Raw genomic sequence first — 16743 nt, 5'->3', positions numbered from 1 at the left:
ATTTATTTTCAAAGAATATTCTTAAGAATTTATTTTATTTACTAGCGATTCATCAAGAACATTAACACATTTAATCACACTATGTAAGCATGGAAGTAGTTGCCAGGGAGTAACTGATGAAATCGTAACCAAATTCCTTTTAACAAATGGGAATTTTATTCACTTTAATAGTGCCTAAAAGCATTTTTTAGAAGAAACAGATTTAAAAATATAATCAGAAAGCACCCTCTAAATATCAAAGTTACAATTTATTCAGAGGCAGAAAGAAACAAGTTTTGACTGCATGAGCTTTCGGGCAGAGAACTTTTACACATGGCCGTAGTTACGACCGCTTATAACAGCCTATGAAAGACTACACTGGTACAAATCTGCAACACACCAGATAACTTTAAACTAAGAGTTGTAAAAATTTACACAAGCACACAAACTATGCACTCCCCCTCCCCCCCCCCCCTTAGGAGGGATGTAAATGGTACGAAACACTAACAATTAAAAATATTAACCTTGCCATCGAAGGTGCAGCTTGATTTTAACTTCTAAGAAAAGTCTTACGGTGAAAGGGTGGCAACTTTATATACTAAAATGATCATTTAAATAAAAGCCCATGAAATGCAATCTTATATAAAATTATACAAGGTTGGCTAAACAATGGTTAAGATGCTCTGCAGTACACAGATATTGCCTCTCAAGATCATAGGCAATAGTATCAAAGTTTCCAAAGATCAAAACATATTTCAGGTATTAGGCCGTTACACTCCAAGCAATAAATTCATTAACACACCAAATCCGACAAACATGATAGAGGCAGCTACTAACGTACGGTAGATTGATAGGGAGATTACCAAACAACCCGAACCGCAGGTTGCTCTAACCCGCCACTACTCCACAAGGGAAAGACGGACCACCCAATTTATAAACAACCACCTTCCCGCGGGTGGGCAAACGGAGAAGAATGGTGGGATGACCCCAAAGCAAAACAGCTGGTGACCTCACGAAGAAAACGAGTAGAATTTAACAAGAGTAAATCAAACAACATATCACCAATCACTCAACTTCTAATAAACTGCGATTTCTCGAGAAGACCTGGCGCAGCACCCCCAAATCGCTCTCCCGAACCGTCCGCTGCCAGCCACTTCAACAGACGCAGAAAGTTGTGCCAATCTCTCGTCTCACGGTGTCGCAGCTCGCACCGACCAGACTGGTGTCGTGGGTTGACTCCTGTTGCTCTCATGTCGGGCGCGAAGTCACTACCCCTCGCTATGCGCCGCGGCCTAATGGACTCTCGTGGTGAACTCACATGCGCCGACACTCAAGACAGACAAGTCATCTCGTGTCTCAGTGCGCGACCGACCAACCGATCGATCCAACTGCCAATGATCATTGCCTGAGCAAACTCGAGCAGACTGGCGGCCTTAAAACGCGCAGACTCAGATGCAGGACCTAAGCCCCGACCGGGCAACCACTCGCAGAGTTCTCTTACTGGCGGAGTGGAAAGACTTTCATTTTGCCAGCTTTAAAGGTTGATCCAAATGATGGACATACTAGCACTCCGAACGACAGACAGACACTAACTGCCTAACAAATGCGGAGGAGAGACAGACTAGCAAGCTGGGGACGAGAGACTGACCCAGATTGACCAACTGGTGAGCTCAAAGCGCCCCTTAAATGCACGTGACCATGCAACCTTTCCCCTTTCGCACCAGAGGGAGACACCAAAGCTGCGATTGCCGCAGCGGCGCCACCGCCAGAAACGGAGGGCGACTGCTTCACATTACGCGCTGTGGCACGCTCTTCAAAACAGCAATTTTTAGCGCGGCTCAATGTCATCTTCGCCACATTGGCCGTGTGTGAGCAGGCATTATCATGTGGGAGGATAACGCCATTGGACAACATGCCTCGGCGTTTCGACTTGATGGCATCCGTCGATACATTTCACGGTCTCCAACTCCCTCCCTCACCAAAAATCGAATCACTCCTTGTCGTTCCTACTTACTCGCCTGCATGTTTGGTAGTGGACGATAACTTGGATGACCACCTGCTCTTCAGCGTGAAACCACACTGCCACTGTGCAACATCAAACGGTGTGCACGTGTCACTCTCTCTACCAATAGATGGCGCCACCGTACCCACAGTTACGTGGTGCCACCTCACGTGTGAGGCAAAGGTAGACGCACTGACGAGGTTTCATTTGAATGAACCGCATATTTAACTGGTCTTTGATTTCCATTCCTCCCACTTCGTTTGGCAGAAATATTAACTGTTACTAGGGCTTTGTTGTTTCTCAGGATTTTCAGAACCACTTGAAATTTCTCTTTTAAAATAGATGCGCTGACAACTGGTGTTCGTCAATGCTAAGTAATTTGCAATAGATGAGTAGTTTTAACACATGTTATTTAAAGAATCACCCGGGTCATCTAGTGTGGGTATTCAAAGCACAAAGTATGAAATGGAGCTGAGACTTTGAGTGAGAAGTAGACCTTGTAATTTAGGAATATATATAAATAATTGTCTAGTAGTCCATACCAACTGAAGCATTGGTAGCGTGACATAAAATACAAAACAGTAGCATGTATGTGAGTTGAAGGGAAGGTGTATTCTATACAATTGGCTCGACGCATCACCCTACATACGTTTCGGTGCAGTGCTGCTGGACTATGTCAAAAGTATTGAGAATGAGTTGTAATCCAATTACACCTACTACCACGATGCAACATTTCCTGGAAAGTAGCACATGTTGAAACTCTATATACCTTATTTTACCTTCCTCATCCGGTTACGATATGGTTAAACAATTTCTCAGAGTACAATAACTCTGTATTTCCTTTCCAAACAACATTCCGCAGTACTGTGTGTGGTCACTTGATGATCCTCTGCATACAAAATTCCAAACAGAAATGCAACAAATGTGTTTGAGTAGAGCAGCAAATACAGAGGACGGGCTTCCTACCTCATTGTCGCTGCAGGTGTGCAGTAAAGCCTGTTTCCTGTCGCTCTCTGGCAACTGTTAAAACGAACCTATTTCTGACAGGTCACAGGGAAATATTGCAAATGCTCGTCTGAGAAGCATTACATTTGGAACTACATTTATTAGATCGTGGAGTGTTTGACTATCATTCAAAACTTAACACTTTGAGGATGTCACACTTAGAAAAAATTAGGGCCCAGAAAACCAGCAATTTGCGTCATTATTTAAAATTTTTGCGGCACATTTGTGTTTGATATATAACAGTGTTTTTGCTAGTGGCTGACATCACTTGTCTTATGCTCTGATTGGCTGACAAAAGCGCTTCACAATCTCAGTTTCAGTGCTTTGGAAACTAATGTGCTGTATTTGGTGGAATTTGTATTTGTACTTTCAAATAAGAAAGTATGCAGTGTATATTTGCTAGGCTTCATAGATCTTTACAAAACAGATTTTTTTGCTGTTCTTCAGTCTATAAAGTGCAAGGAAGTTCTTCGCTGGTGTATGAAACCTTTATCATTCAAATGATTAAAGCGTGTCACATCTCCAAGGGAAAGTATTGTCACTTAAAGTGGGGAAAAACTGTGTTTACACCTGGGAAAGCTGTTTTTATCCAGAAAGTCTTGGAGCTGTGCCGCAGGGGAGTGTCGTAGGACCATTGCTATTCACGATATACATAAATGACCTTGTGGAAAACATCGGAAGTTCACCGAGGCCTTTTGCGGATGATGCTGTAGTATATCGAGAGGTTGTAACAATGGAAAATCGTGCTGAAATGCTGAACAATCTGCAACGAATTGATGCATGGTGCAGGGAATGGCAATTGAATCTCAATGTAGACAAGTGTAATGTGCTGTGAATACATAGAAAGGAAGATCCTTTATCATTTACCTACAATATAGCAGGTCAGCAACTGGAAGCAGTTAATTCCGTAAATTATCTGGGAGTAGGCATTAGGAGTGTTTTAAAATGGAATGATCATATAAAGTTGATCGTCGGTAAAGCAGATGCCAGACTGTGATTCATTGGAAGAATCCTGAGGAAATGCAATCCAAAAACAAAGGAAGTAGGTTACATCAGTAAACACTTCCGGGCTAAGTTGCCGTGGTCGATATGTAGAACTTCTTCTCCCTGACGTTTCGTTCTCAACTACGGAGAACATCTTCCGTGGTTAGTCAACGACTGGCTGCTAGGAGCTGGGGCCGCCGCTTATACGGATATCGTAGGGGGCGCCACCGCACGTCACGTGGCGTCGATGTGCCGCTATCTCTGGCTAACGTCTGTTCTCTCGATTGCAGGCAATCGATTGTCACGTGATTGATGCAACATCGACCGCCATATCTTATCCAATTTTAATCCTTCTTCTTTACGATTAAAATTGTATTGATGTTTGTGGATTTCAATTGCCTCTCTATACATACGTGTATAATAATGCGACGTCCTCGCTAGCACGCTTGTTTCACGAAATAAAATTTGGTGAAACAAGCATGCTAGCTAGTCAGGGAGTAGTAGTTCTACACATCGACCACGGCAACTTAGCCCGGAAGTGTTTACTGATGAAGATGCCGGCCGTGAAAGCCTACATGGAATGAAGTAGGTTACAGTACGCTTGTTCGCCCACTGCTCGAATACTGCTCACCAGTGTGGGATCCGTACGAGATAGGGTTGATAGAGGAGACAGAGAAGATCCGACGGAGAGCAGCGTGCTTTGTTACAGGATCATTTAGTAATCGCGAAAGCGTTACGGAGATGATAGATAAAATCCAGTGGAAGACTCTGCAGGAGAGACGCTCAGTAGCTCGGTACGGGCTTTTGTCGAAGTTTAGAGAACATACCTTCACCGAGGAGTCGAGTAGTATATCTCGCGAAGTGAACGTGAGGATAAAATCGGAGAGATTAGAGCCCACACAGAGGCGTACCGACAATCTTTCTTCCCAAGAACAATAAGAGACTGGAATAGAAGGGAGAACAGATAGAGGTATTCAAGGTACTCTCCGTCACACACTGTCAGGTGGCTTGTGGAGTATGGATGTAGATGTAGAAATCTGGGAAGAATAAGTCCCCCCAGCTGCAAGTGCACTCTGGACAAAGACTTGATAAATGATTGCTTATTTCAGGATCATCCACAATGGGACAAGTTCAGGGGACATCATCTGTCAACCTGGGTTCCCTGTTGGGAACGGTGCCACGGTGACTCTAGTGGTGGACGATACACGCCAGATAGAGCCTCGCGCCGTCCTGCGGCCGTGTTCCAGTACGACGCACTGGTGGGCGGCTGGAGCCAGGTGACAATCCCAGAGTTGGAGGACCTGGTGCTGCACCAGCCGCTGGCTTAGCTGTATGCTCTCCAGGCCTCCCAGCTGCCAAACACAGCTTCCCAGTGTTTGGTCATTGCTGATAGGTGTGGGGTATCTGCCCTGGAGGAGTAGATGCAGATGACCGTGAGGACAGTCGCAGCCACAGCCACAGCTGTTCTTGCGGTTGTGCACTCCTATGTCAGTCTAAGGCAGGCAGCCATCTCCTGCATAAAGGCCTACTTAGTTCCTGTGAAGGCCACACAGGGCTGGATGAATGTGAAGCTTTACCAGCCCCGACATTTGATTGCAGTGATACTGCTGCCATTTGATCCAACAGAAACAACTAGGTAAGCAAAAGCGAGCCACTCGTCTGTGTTGCCCAGTGCTGTGTGTGTCTGTTTCCAATACTTTGCTGTTTGCCTCTGAGTTTCCTTAGATTCTTGTAAGATATTCATTGACTTCTCATAGCAGTTTCCTCAAATCTTCATTATATTGAACTGTGTTTCTTTTCAGATAAGTAAGGTAACAAAACAATGAGAGAGTCAAATTGTGCATAGCACATAAATTGTTTTGACCTCATTTACAGTCAATAGATCTGTTAAACTGTGTACGAGGGTAATCCCAAAAGTAAGGTCTTCTATTTTTTTTTTATAAGTACAGAACTCTGTGTGGCTGTCGGTCACACTGCTATGAAGAGTGCTTCACGCGCTGTGTGTAAACGTGTGCACGCTGCGCTGAGGCGCTCAGTTATGGCTCGTGTAACGGATCTGGGAGATGTGTTATTTTCTACCGGATTTGTCGATACCAAATCTAATGAGGGAGGTTGTAAATGTTTTCTTATATTTTTGTCAGAATATTTTTTGTGAATTGTAATTTGCATTATTTTATGCTAATTTGCTTATATGTTCGAGAGTGACAGCATATTGATTAATATTAGTAGATGTGACGAATAATATCAAAGAGACTGGTTACAAGTGGAAGCTTGTGTGTTGCGTGAAATGTCTGTGACGCTGGAGTCGTCTTTGACCGTCAGTCAGTCAGTCTGCAGTGAACACTCGGTGTGTGTGATGGTGGAACAATGTACAGGTCCCCGTTATAATAATTTGCAAGTGACCAGCAAAAATGAGTTATTCTACTACTTTTTTTATATAAACATCAAGAAGGAAGCACATTCGGAAAAATTGTATTTGAAGCACCAAAAATGAGGCAAACGCATTGAACCAGGACATTTCTGCAGCCGGCGAAACAGTATTATGGAATCATACTTTCACTAGATGACTGAAGCCAACCCAAAAGAGTCAAATATCATCTTATAAACATCCACGGAAAGGTGAGTACTGTCACGAAATATGCTAAATTCAAGTATATAAAAATAGTGAGCATATTTCACTTGGCAGCCGTTGAGAATGGAGCTCCCATTGGAATTTACCGCAGAGTGCGAATTGCACGCAGTTATTGTTTTTTAACGCAAAGGGAACTGCACCGATTAAAATCCATCGTCAATTGACAGAAGTGTATGGTGAGTCGTGCAGGGCATGTCAAAAATGCTCATAAGTGGTGTAGAAAGTTTGCAGCTGGTCGGACCGAAATTCGCGACGAACGAAGGAGTGGGAGACCGTCAATTTCTGAGGAGACAGTGTTGAAGGTTGAGCAAAGCATGTGTTAAGATTGGTGGATCACCCTGGATGATCTCTGCACACCAGTTCCTGAGGTTTCCCGAACCACCGCTCACAGACATTTACCAGAAGGTGTGCGCAAGATGGGTGCCACGCGTGCTGTCTGAGGACCACATGCGGCAACAAGTTGATGCTTCCCGCGCAATTCTTCACCGTCTTACATCCGAACAGGACAACTTTCTGGACTCAATTGTCACGGGTGACGAAACCTGGGCATACCACTTTACACCTGAGACTGAGCAAGAATCATGCCAGATCATAACTTTCTGAACAGCACGGTAGCGAGCTAGTATGACATGGGCATACAAAAATAGCGACAGTGTCTACAAAAATGCATCAATAGAAATGGTGATTATGTCGAAAAATAGCTAAATGTTAAAGCTGTAAACTGATGTAAACCATTGTAGAAATAAACAGGTTTATATATGTATAAAAAAAAATAATAGGAGACCTCACTTTTGGGAATACCCTAGTATGTTGCAAGAAGTTATTTGGGCTCTGGTTTCAAGTTTCTGAACAAAAGATATGTAGAGTATCTGTAACTTCATCTTTATACAGGATGGTTGTGGGCTTTTTTAATATAAAATGTCAAATCGAGACGTGCAGTAAGCCATCTGTGTTTCCAATTCCATTTTATTTTGTTTCTGCCACCAATTTTGCCATCACACTACACTATCTTCAGGCCTCCTGACCGATTTGTATTTTGCACGTGGTAAACAAAAGGACTGTGTTGTTAAAAAGAAATCTAGAGTTACCAGTGACTATGTGCTGGCCCCTGTTTCGATTGTACAGGCAGTTGGATTCTTCCTAAAAACTGTTCAGGGGCCTGAAGATGGTGTAGTGTAATGCCAAAACTGGTTGAAAAATAAAATTGTAAATATAGATGGCTAAACATGTTTCTGATTTGACATTTTACAAGTTACATTGGCTGTAGACTCGGCAGGTGGACATAATGGTGTGTACAGTTTGCAGCCAATGCACACGTCTTTCTTTTCTCCTGTACAGTATAGTTCGCTGTAAACCTATTTATGGATAGTAGTTTTTAGACAATGGAGAAAAGAGCAGCATTTGATCACAAAATCCATCATTTTATTATAGCAGATCTAGATTTAAACTATTGCACAGTCATTGTATTAACACAATTCACGTTGTCCGTCGCACTTCACATAGTGTAGACCGGGAACTGTCTACTAGGCATGCCCGATGTAAAACTGACCGGGCACGGCCCGTGCTGCCCGAGTCGTCGTTCCGCCGGCAGAGGGTGCGGCTGAATTCTCGCGTGCCCTCTGGTGGACGGGACTTTCATTACGGCCACTACTGTCCGTGACACGCCGTGCCGATGTGTGCCTCCCGCAATCTCTCTGGTGGCTACTGCAGTCATCTTCATCGCATATAGCTGGTGACATTAGTCCAAAGTGTCTCGTAGTAAACAATATTGGTTGATGTCGAGTGTGCAGAAGTTTAACATTAACTGATCTGCTGTAATAAAATGACAGAGTTTGATATCAAATGTTGTTCTTTCCCCCATTTACTGTGTTCAGCGATCACCCCGCACATATAATCTCTAGGATTCCAGTATAATTAAACTAGCTTTTATTGTTGTTTGCTGTCTCTGCTGCTGCTGGCATTGAGATGCCTATAAATGCAGTCAGGATGCATAAAGAAAAGGTTAACATGAGGAGCAAAAGTGTCATTCACTAACAGGACAGGGAATGCTGTAGTATGCTGCAGTAGCATGATTCAAGGAAGGCAACAATGTATTTGAAACTTAGTGGCAGATTAAAACTGTGTGCCAGAAGTATTTGAAGTTCCGTATTTGTGATGTTCCCATACTGTAAATCCTGACCTGCAGTAAAGCAGACAGTCACGATTCACTGTGTCTGCCTCAGTCCTCATTTTGTGTCCTAGCATAGGATAGAGGTAAGAAGGGGTTTATGGGTCAGTCTGCAGTTCTTGATCAGTTAGGAGCAAATGCGGAAAGACATTTTTCCAGTGATGAGAGGTAATTGCATTTTTGTTGGCATAAAAGCAATTTTCACTGATTTTACTATCTCTCTGCTCATTAATGTCCCATTAAAGAATGTGCACTGTATGTGAAAGGTAATAACTTTGAGTGATGTTTTGCAGGCCTGGGTCAAAAATTAAACAGTGTAGCTCATGGTGCTTATGATTAATGGACATACAGTTGAGACATCTCCCAAAAATATCCAAAATTGACACTCAAAATGTTTCCATCAGATTTGCAGGTGCATACTTCTACCTGTTTGCTAAACTGAAATTTTCACAGAAAGTGAAGCGATTTGACTAGATTGAAGACATCTAGGCAAGTATGGAGAGCGTTCTTAACACTCTTCAGGAAAAAAATGTCCAGAAATGTTTCCAAAAGTGGAAACACCGTTGGAGTCTGTGTGTTTAGTCAGAAGGGGACTATTTTGAAGCAGATGAATCACAGTAGCTTGTAAGTACCACCATTGTACAAGCCCATTCATAAAACTTTCCAATCACACCTCGTATATCTTGATGGAGGAGGACAGAGGCTGTTGTAAATACAAGATAGCAGCATGGCTGTGCCATACTATCAATTCTTGGCTAAATCCATTCATAAAACTATGATTTATGAGCGATCGCAGGTATGCTCTGTCACGCAATTAGTTTTCTGCTATTTTTTAAAATAAGTACGGAAGTATATGAAAAATACATTCCTAAAGGTTACCAAAAATTGGCACTGCATGCAAATTTGGGACTCCAATCTACAATAGGTTGTCGAAATGGAACCAAAAGAGATATTGAGCGCAAACTGTACGTACCAATCGGTGACTTCTTCGGATCTACTAAAAGTGGAAATAATAGAGTGGAAACCATATTTAGAGTGGGGGCCCATCTCTAAACTCCACTTAATGTAGAATGTGGCCCTATATGCATTTTTCTATAGATTTAACATAGTGACCACTATTCCCTACTTAAAGGGGTAATGTGGCGAGTGCCATTATGAGATCGGATGTTTGTGTTCCCATTTGCTGGACATCTTTTCTAGGCATCTTAGTGCCCTAGTATCTGTATGGTGGTTGCAGCAGACCATTTTCAGTCGGGTTTTCATATCACGTCAAATAGAACAGAGACAGTTTTCAACAATATAAATTAATTAAAACAAGCAACTCACTCATATTTGGTTGAACACCTTGGCCACTTTTTGTGACAAATAGTGCAATTTCCACTTTTTCCGACTTGACACCAAGTTGCCACGAAGAGGCTCATAGATGAAACTGTAGAACCAAAAGATACAGCAAGGAACTAAATTTGTAGGCCAAAAGGCATTGTCTAAGATACTGATATTGTTAAAAAGTGTTACTCCATTTAGTGAGGTAACAAGAATAATATTAGGGTCATTTCAAAAGTATTGCGTATGGCACATGTATGTCCACTGCAGTGGCATAGTAAAGTGGAAATTCATATAAGTCTAGAGCAAAACTTTGTGTGTTTGCTGGTTCAGGTGACTGTGTTGTGAGTAAATCAGTTTTAAAATGCAAGCTGAAACAAAGTTAAGTTGGATTACACACAGTGACAGGTGTTCCTCCATCAGAATCAAATCCCTACGTGGAAAGAACTCAATGGAAATTTACAGTGCTTTGAGAGAGATGTATGGGAATAGTGTAATGGACCGTATCACTGTGGTCTGGTCATTTCTGCGAAGGTCAGGCAAGCACTGAGGACAAACCAGGAAATGGAACGCCGTCATCTGCAACCGACTACATTGTGACTTGAGTTTGCAGAATCATAACTGAAAAGTTAGACCAGAAAAGTTGCTGTTCGGTGGGTTCTGCATCAGCTAAGTGAAGAGCAGAAAGTGTGTATGAAGTGAATAACAGAACTGCTTCAACATTACTGTAATAAAATAGAGGGAAACATTCCACGTGGGAAAAATATATCTAAACTAACAGTGAAGAAGAACTCCAGAATTTCCTCTCCAACCTCAACTCCTTTGGTTCCATCAGATTCATCTGGTCCTACCCCAAATCCCATGCCACTTTCCTTGACGTTGACCTCCATCTGTCCAATGGCCAGCTTCACACATCCGTCCACATCAAACCCACCAACAAGCAACAGTACCTCCATTATGACAGCTGCCACCCATTCAATATCAAACGATCCCTTCCCTACAGCCTAGGTCTTCGTGGCAAACGAATCTGTTCCAGTCCGGAATCCCTGAACCATTACACCAACAACCTGAAAACAGCTTTCTCATCCCTCAACTACCCTCCCGACCTGATACAGAAGCAAATAACCAGAGCCACATCCTCATCCCCTCAAACCCAGAACCGCCCACAGAAGAACCCCAAAAGTGCCCCACTTGTGACAGGATACTTTCCAGGACTGGATAAGACTCTGAATGTGGCTCTCCAGCAGGGATACAACTTCCTCAAAGCTTGCCCTGAAATGAGATCCATCCTTCACGAAATCCTCCCAACTCCACCAAGAGTGTCTTTCTGCCGTCCACCTAACCTTTGTAACCTCTTGGTTCATCCCTATGAAATCCCCAAACCACCTTCCCTATCCTCTGGCTCCTACCCTTGTAACCGCCCCCGGTGTAAAACCTGTCCCATGCACACCTCCCACCACCACCTACTCCAGTCCTGTAACCCGGAAGGCTTACACGATCAAAGGCGGAGCCACGTGTGAAAGCACCCACGTGATTTACCAGCTGACCTGCCTACACTGTGCAGCTTTCTATGTGGGAATGACCAGCATCAAACTGTCCATTCGCATGAATGGACACAGGCAGACAATGTTTGTTGGTAATGAGGATCACCCTGTGGCTAAACATGCCTTGATGCACGGCCAGCACATCTTGGCACAGTGTTACACCGTCAGAGTTATCTGGATACTTCCCACTAACACCAACCTGTCAGAACTCCGGAGATGGGAACTTGCCCTTCAGTATATCCTCTCTTCTTGTTACCCGCCAGGCCTCAACCTCCACTAATTTCAAGTTGCCGCCGCTCGTACCTCACCTGTCATTCAACAACATCTTTGCCTCTGTACTTCCGCCTCAACTGACATCTCTGTCCAAACTCTTTGCCTTTATAAATGTCTGCTTGTGTCTGTGTATGTGTGGATGGATATATATGTGTGTGTGTGTGTGTGTGTGTGTGTGTGTGTGTGTGAGCGCGAGTGTATACCTGTCCTTTTTTGCCCCCTAAGGTAAGTCTTTCCACTCCTGGGATTGGAATGACTCCTTACCCTCTCCCTTAAAACCCACATCCTTTCGTCTTTCCCTCTCCTTCCCTCTTTCCTGACGAAGCAACCGTTGGTTGCGAAAGCTTGAATTTTGTGTGTATGTTTGCGTTTGTTTGTGTGTCTATCGACATGCCAGCGCTTTCGTTTGGTAAGTCACATCATCTATATTAAAGATGCTTATTCAGAACTGGTCAGATTTGCATGTGATGTGTGGTGGTTTCCTTAATTTTGATTTGTGTGTGTGTGTGTGTGTGTGTGTGTGTGTGTGTGTGTGTGTGTGTGTCGTAAAGGATAAGAATTTCTCTCTTTTCTCCAGGAGCATGTCTGGAGAGGAGAATGGAAGGAAGTTGATGTAGGCACCTGAAAGGGTGACAGTCGGCAAACTGTGGACGCTGTTTGTAGCGGGTGCAGAAGTGATATGACAGGTGGACTGCCCTGTGCTACGTAGCAATGAAGGGATACGTGAATGCAGCGAGGTCACCAGCGGAGAGCGGAGCTGAGGTGGATGCGGAGATAAGCAGCACTCTCTGCACACTGCTGTGAGGAGTGAACACGCAGCACTGGTGCAACTGCAGCTGCCATCCTCTGCTGACACCGAAACCAGGAATGTGGAGGGGAGAATGCTGCTCCACTGTGCGGCACTTCAAGATTGTGTACATTGGCTACTGTGTTGGAGTTTGCAGGGACCAACAGATGGCCAGGAATGATTTGAGAGAGACCCCTCTAAGCATGGCCCAAGATGAGGACAGATGGCAGCCGATGATTGCAGTACTATCATGAAATGTGCAGTCTGATAAACTTCTGTGAAATAAACGAGAAACATTTTCTCCATATACTTTTACTTTTAAAATAAACAATGCAAAACTTCTACAGTCATTTGTACCCATATGTATGAGGTTGGTTTGATAAGTCTGGTAAAAAAAAAAAAGGAAAAAATGTTTGTTTCGTAAATAACTCACCTTACTTCTCGGCATAGCCTCCTTTGAGGGATACGGTTTTGCAAATCCTCCAGCTTTTTCATACCAGTGGAAAAATAGCTTCTGCCAGCCTCCACAAAATACTCATTGACTGCAAATATCACTGCCTCATTTGATGAATACGTCTTCCCAGCAGACACACACATTCAGTTGAGTTGGCTAGTCTCAGAAATCTCGAGAATTTTTGTTTGGCGCTCTTACTGATGTGAATCGCCGATCTTTCAAAGTGCCGCCGCGCAGTTACGCGCATCCTCTACGTGCGGCGCTGTCTGCCAGCCGTGCAGCGGCAGCGCCACCTAAGCGGGTTAACCAGCCAGCGGCCACTAGACTCGGACTCAGTTCGGATTTGACTGTATACACGTCTTACTTTGTTTACTTGATCTGTGACTTACGTGTATTGTGTCGTCCTTGAAATATATTTGTTAAACTTGACGTTATAACACTTACATATATCTTATGTATTTTATCAATAGTTTCCTCTGTGGTGACCTCAGTTGAATGACCATAGTGTACTTTATCTTTGATGCTTGTCTGATCCTGTTTAAATTCATTAATCAAAAAGTAAATGGATTTCAATGATGGTGCAGAATCCATGTGAGCTTCATCCAATTCTGTTTTGATTTGTGTGGCAGTCCACACCCATCAAAATTAAATGTTTATTAACAGCATGAAACTTGGTTTTCTCCATTTTCAATCACAGTTGACACACAGACCATTCAGACAGCTGTCAACAATAAACTGTATGCTGGATATTATTGAAACTCTGTATACAATCCGTGGAATAATCGAGCTTACTAATTGTGAAGGCATAAAAAAAAAAGTTCCAGTCTTTCATGGAGATTCACCAGACTTATCGAACTACCCTTATTTGTAGAACCTGAAAGTACTCAGGTAATATTATGGCAGAATTGAGATAAAGTTAAGATAGCTGTAAACTAATTTAAGGAACGAGAGTTAACCTTTTTGAGAAAAAGTCTGAAGTCCATTTTTGAACTTATCTCTGGAAAACTCTAGAACTGAAAAATACACGCTTCATTACTAATAAAGTTCTCAATAGTATCTGATTATTGAAAAATATTTCATTCAAGCCTACATGGTCTTTTGTTAAAAAAGTAAACTGCAATATATCCTAATTACAATCTAGTAAGCTGCACTGTTAAAATGTGTCTTCACTTCTGATCTTGCAGTGCAGATGGGTTTCACACCAGTACTCTCACATTATTATGTGCCCATCAGGAATTGTATAATCAGTTCACTTTCAATTAGAGAATCAGAAAAACAAACTTCAAATGTAATGTTGCAGTCAAGATATATCATGCACCTTGGGTCTCAACTCTCATATCACGGGATTCTACAACGATGTTTAACTTCCCACATTTTTCCTTATGTCACACTCGGGAAACAGTAGAAGTCCCTCAGCCCAGCAACAGAGCATCTGCAGGGGCTCACTGTCACTGAATCGGCCAGCAGTTGGTCAAACTATGGCTCACAAAAACTCAACAACTGTTATCAGGAGGTCATATATTTCTGTAGCCAATAGTGTTACAAAACTGAACTGAACACACGATGCCCAGAAAGGAGAAAAAAATGGTGCTCGTGATATTTAATAAAATGGCCATGCGGGTAGAAGTAATTGTTGTGACCAGGTGACAGAACAATCATCTGTCTACAACAGTGGTTTCTTGGAGTGCCCTGCCAGATGATTCATTTTTAACTATAACAAATAAAATAGGTCACTTTATCACACGAATGAAGATTATTTACTTCAGTTTTTTTGCCACAGGAAACTGTAGATATTTACAGCTTGTAACAATTCATATGAATGTTAGTCAAGTTTCTTCTGCCTGGTCCATTGATGAATGAATGCTAAATGTTCGTGCTTCACAAAATTCATTCACATTGACATCAGAACTGCACACTCGTCATGTAAACAAAACACGCACAGACTTCACTGATCTCTTTGACTTCCAAAAGTAACTTCAAAACTGACTTGCCGCAGCATCGCTCTATATAGAATTTTAACAACTACTTCCAAAATAGAGAATTATTAATTTTGTACAATTTTGATGTTACAGTTAAAATTTACAAAACGTAAAGAAACTGATGTTACAGCCGAATAAGGTATAAAATACAATGTTGAATGAGAATCTTTTATAGTAATATCTTTAGTTTTCCAAAAGAAAATAATTCTGAACTTTAATTACAATAATGTCTTGTGTTATTTTAGTTATGTAATTAATTACAGTTAGCGGTTTGTTACTAACATTCAAAGTTAGTACAGAGCTCGTGCTGTATCTGATTACGTACATAAAATCCACAAATAAGGCCTCAAATTCTGGAAATTGGAGAACTGTGAGATGTAAACAATTGGAGAGTTAATTAGAAAGGTAATTCCAAAGTATATTAATTGCAGAGGAAGACATAAAAATAAATAACAAATGAAAATACATCACTTTGTAATAACCTTTAAACTGTTTCTCAAAGATAGTGAGGTCTAAGGTTACTGGATTTTTAAATTACCATTTTGTTATTTAGAAGCATTGATGTTTCGTGCAAATGTCTCTGCAGTCTCTAGTTATTTACTGCTAAGGACTTATTGCTTCAATTTCTTGATTAGTTACTTAATTTAGTATGTGTACATAATTTTATCAGTGACAACAATCCGCCGACAATTACGACCGCACGTCCTTCCAGAACATTCCACATGCCTTCGCAATGAATATCACATTTTTTTATCAATTAGGACAGAATTATACATATAGACACACATACAAGGCCTTGGGAAGCACTGAATTGTCCGATAACTACCCGGATGCATACATAAAAAAGGTGGTATTGTACCTTTCATATGAGTCCTGGGGAGGCTGTAATGTTATAAGCTGTCGTTGACTATGAAAGCATCACTTGATGCACAGAGACTGCTCTCATGTAGTATAATGTGAAATGTTACAGGATGTAACAATTAATAGTGACTTCCTCAGTCCTTGCCAGTTTAGATAATGATTTGGTTGTGCCAAGAGAAGTTTCAAGAAATTCTGGCTGACACGGGGGTCCAAAAAATGTCATTAAGTGGTACAGAAGGGAAATTTCACACACTATAAAAGCAGCTCGAGGAAGAGGAATCTTCATTTTGTATTTAGTACATCGAAATATGTTTTTTCATTTGTTGTGTTAAACTGCACCCAGAATTGTTAAAAGGAATACAGTGTTAAGAGGTGCCATCACATACCACGAAAAATTGTTTTGTGTAAGGTAGTTTCTGGTCTAGTGTGTTTTTGAATAATCATATCTTCCTCAATACCTTTTACTTCAATATATACGGGTTACCTTTCCGTCTTGTCTTTGGCTTTTAATAAAGTGCCTTATTTGTACAGGGGTAAGGTAGTGGAAACCAGTAAATATTAACCACTGACACTTACTGTGTCACACTCAAGCCAGAGAGTTACTTAACAATAAATAAGCTTACCATAAACACACACATTTAAAGAAACAGCTTTCAGTGTCCATGTTTCAGTGCCGAAAAGAATCTAGTGCATAGTGAAAAACCAAGCTATCTGCAATGAACGCCAAATTCTGCAGCCATTGGTTGGTGGCTA

General features: G+C 42.0%; 1 long non-coding RNA gene across 4 annotated transcripts in view; it reads left to right on the top strand.

The window, feature by feature from the left end:
* The window catches only part of LOC126109649 (uncharacterized), a 53741-nt gene extending 40745 nt beyond the window's left edge, over positions 1-12996 (top strand). For all 4 annotated transcript variants that reach the window (XR_007523698.1, XR_007523700.1, XR_007523701.1 and 1 more), the window contains 2 exons: positions 5080-5606; positions 12487-12996. This is a non-coding gene — a long non-coding RNA (uncharacterized LOC126109649). The remainder of the gene's footprint in view (positions 1-5079; positions 5607-12486) is intronic.
* Positions 12997-16743: the final 3747 nt, after the last annotated feature.

The sequence above is a fragment of the Schistocerca cancellata genome, chromosome 12 (genome assembly GCF_023864275.1).
Source record: "Schistocerca cancellata isolate TAMUIC-IGC-003103 chromosome 12, iqSchCanc2.1, whole genome shotgun sequence".
In the NCBI taxonomy this organism is placed as follows: Eukaryota; Metazoa; Arthropoda; class Insecta; order Orthoptera; family Acrididae; genus Schistocerca; species Schistocerca cancellata.
This window is presented reverse-complemented; position numbering and strand designations above follow the sequence as displayed.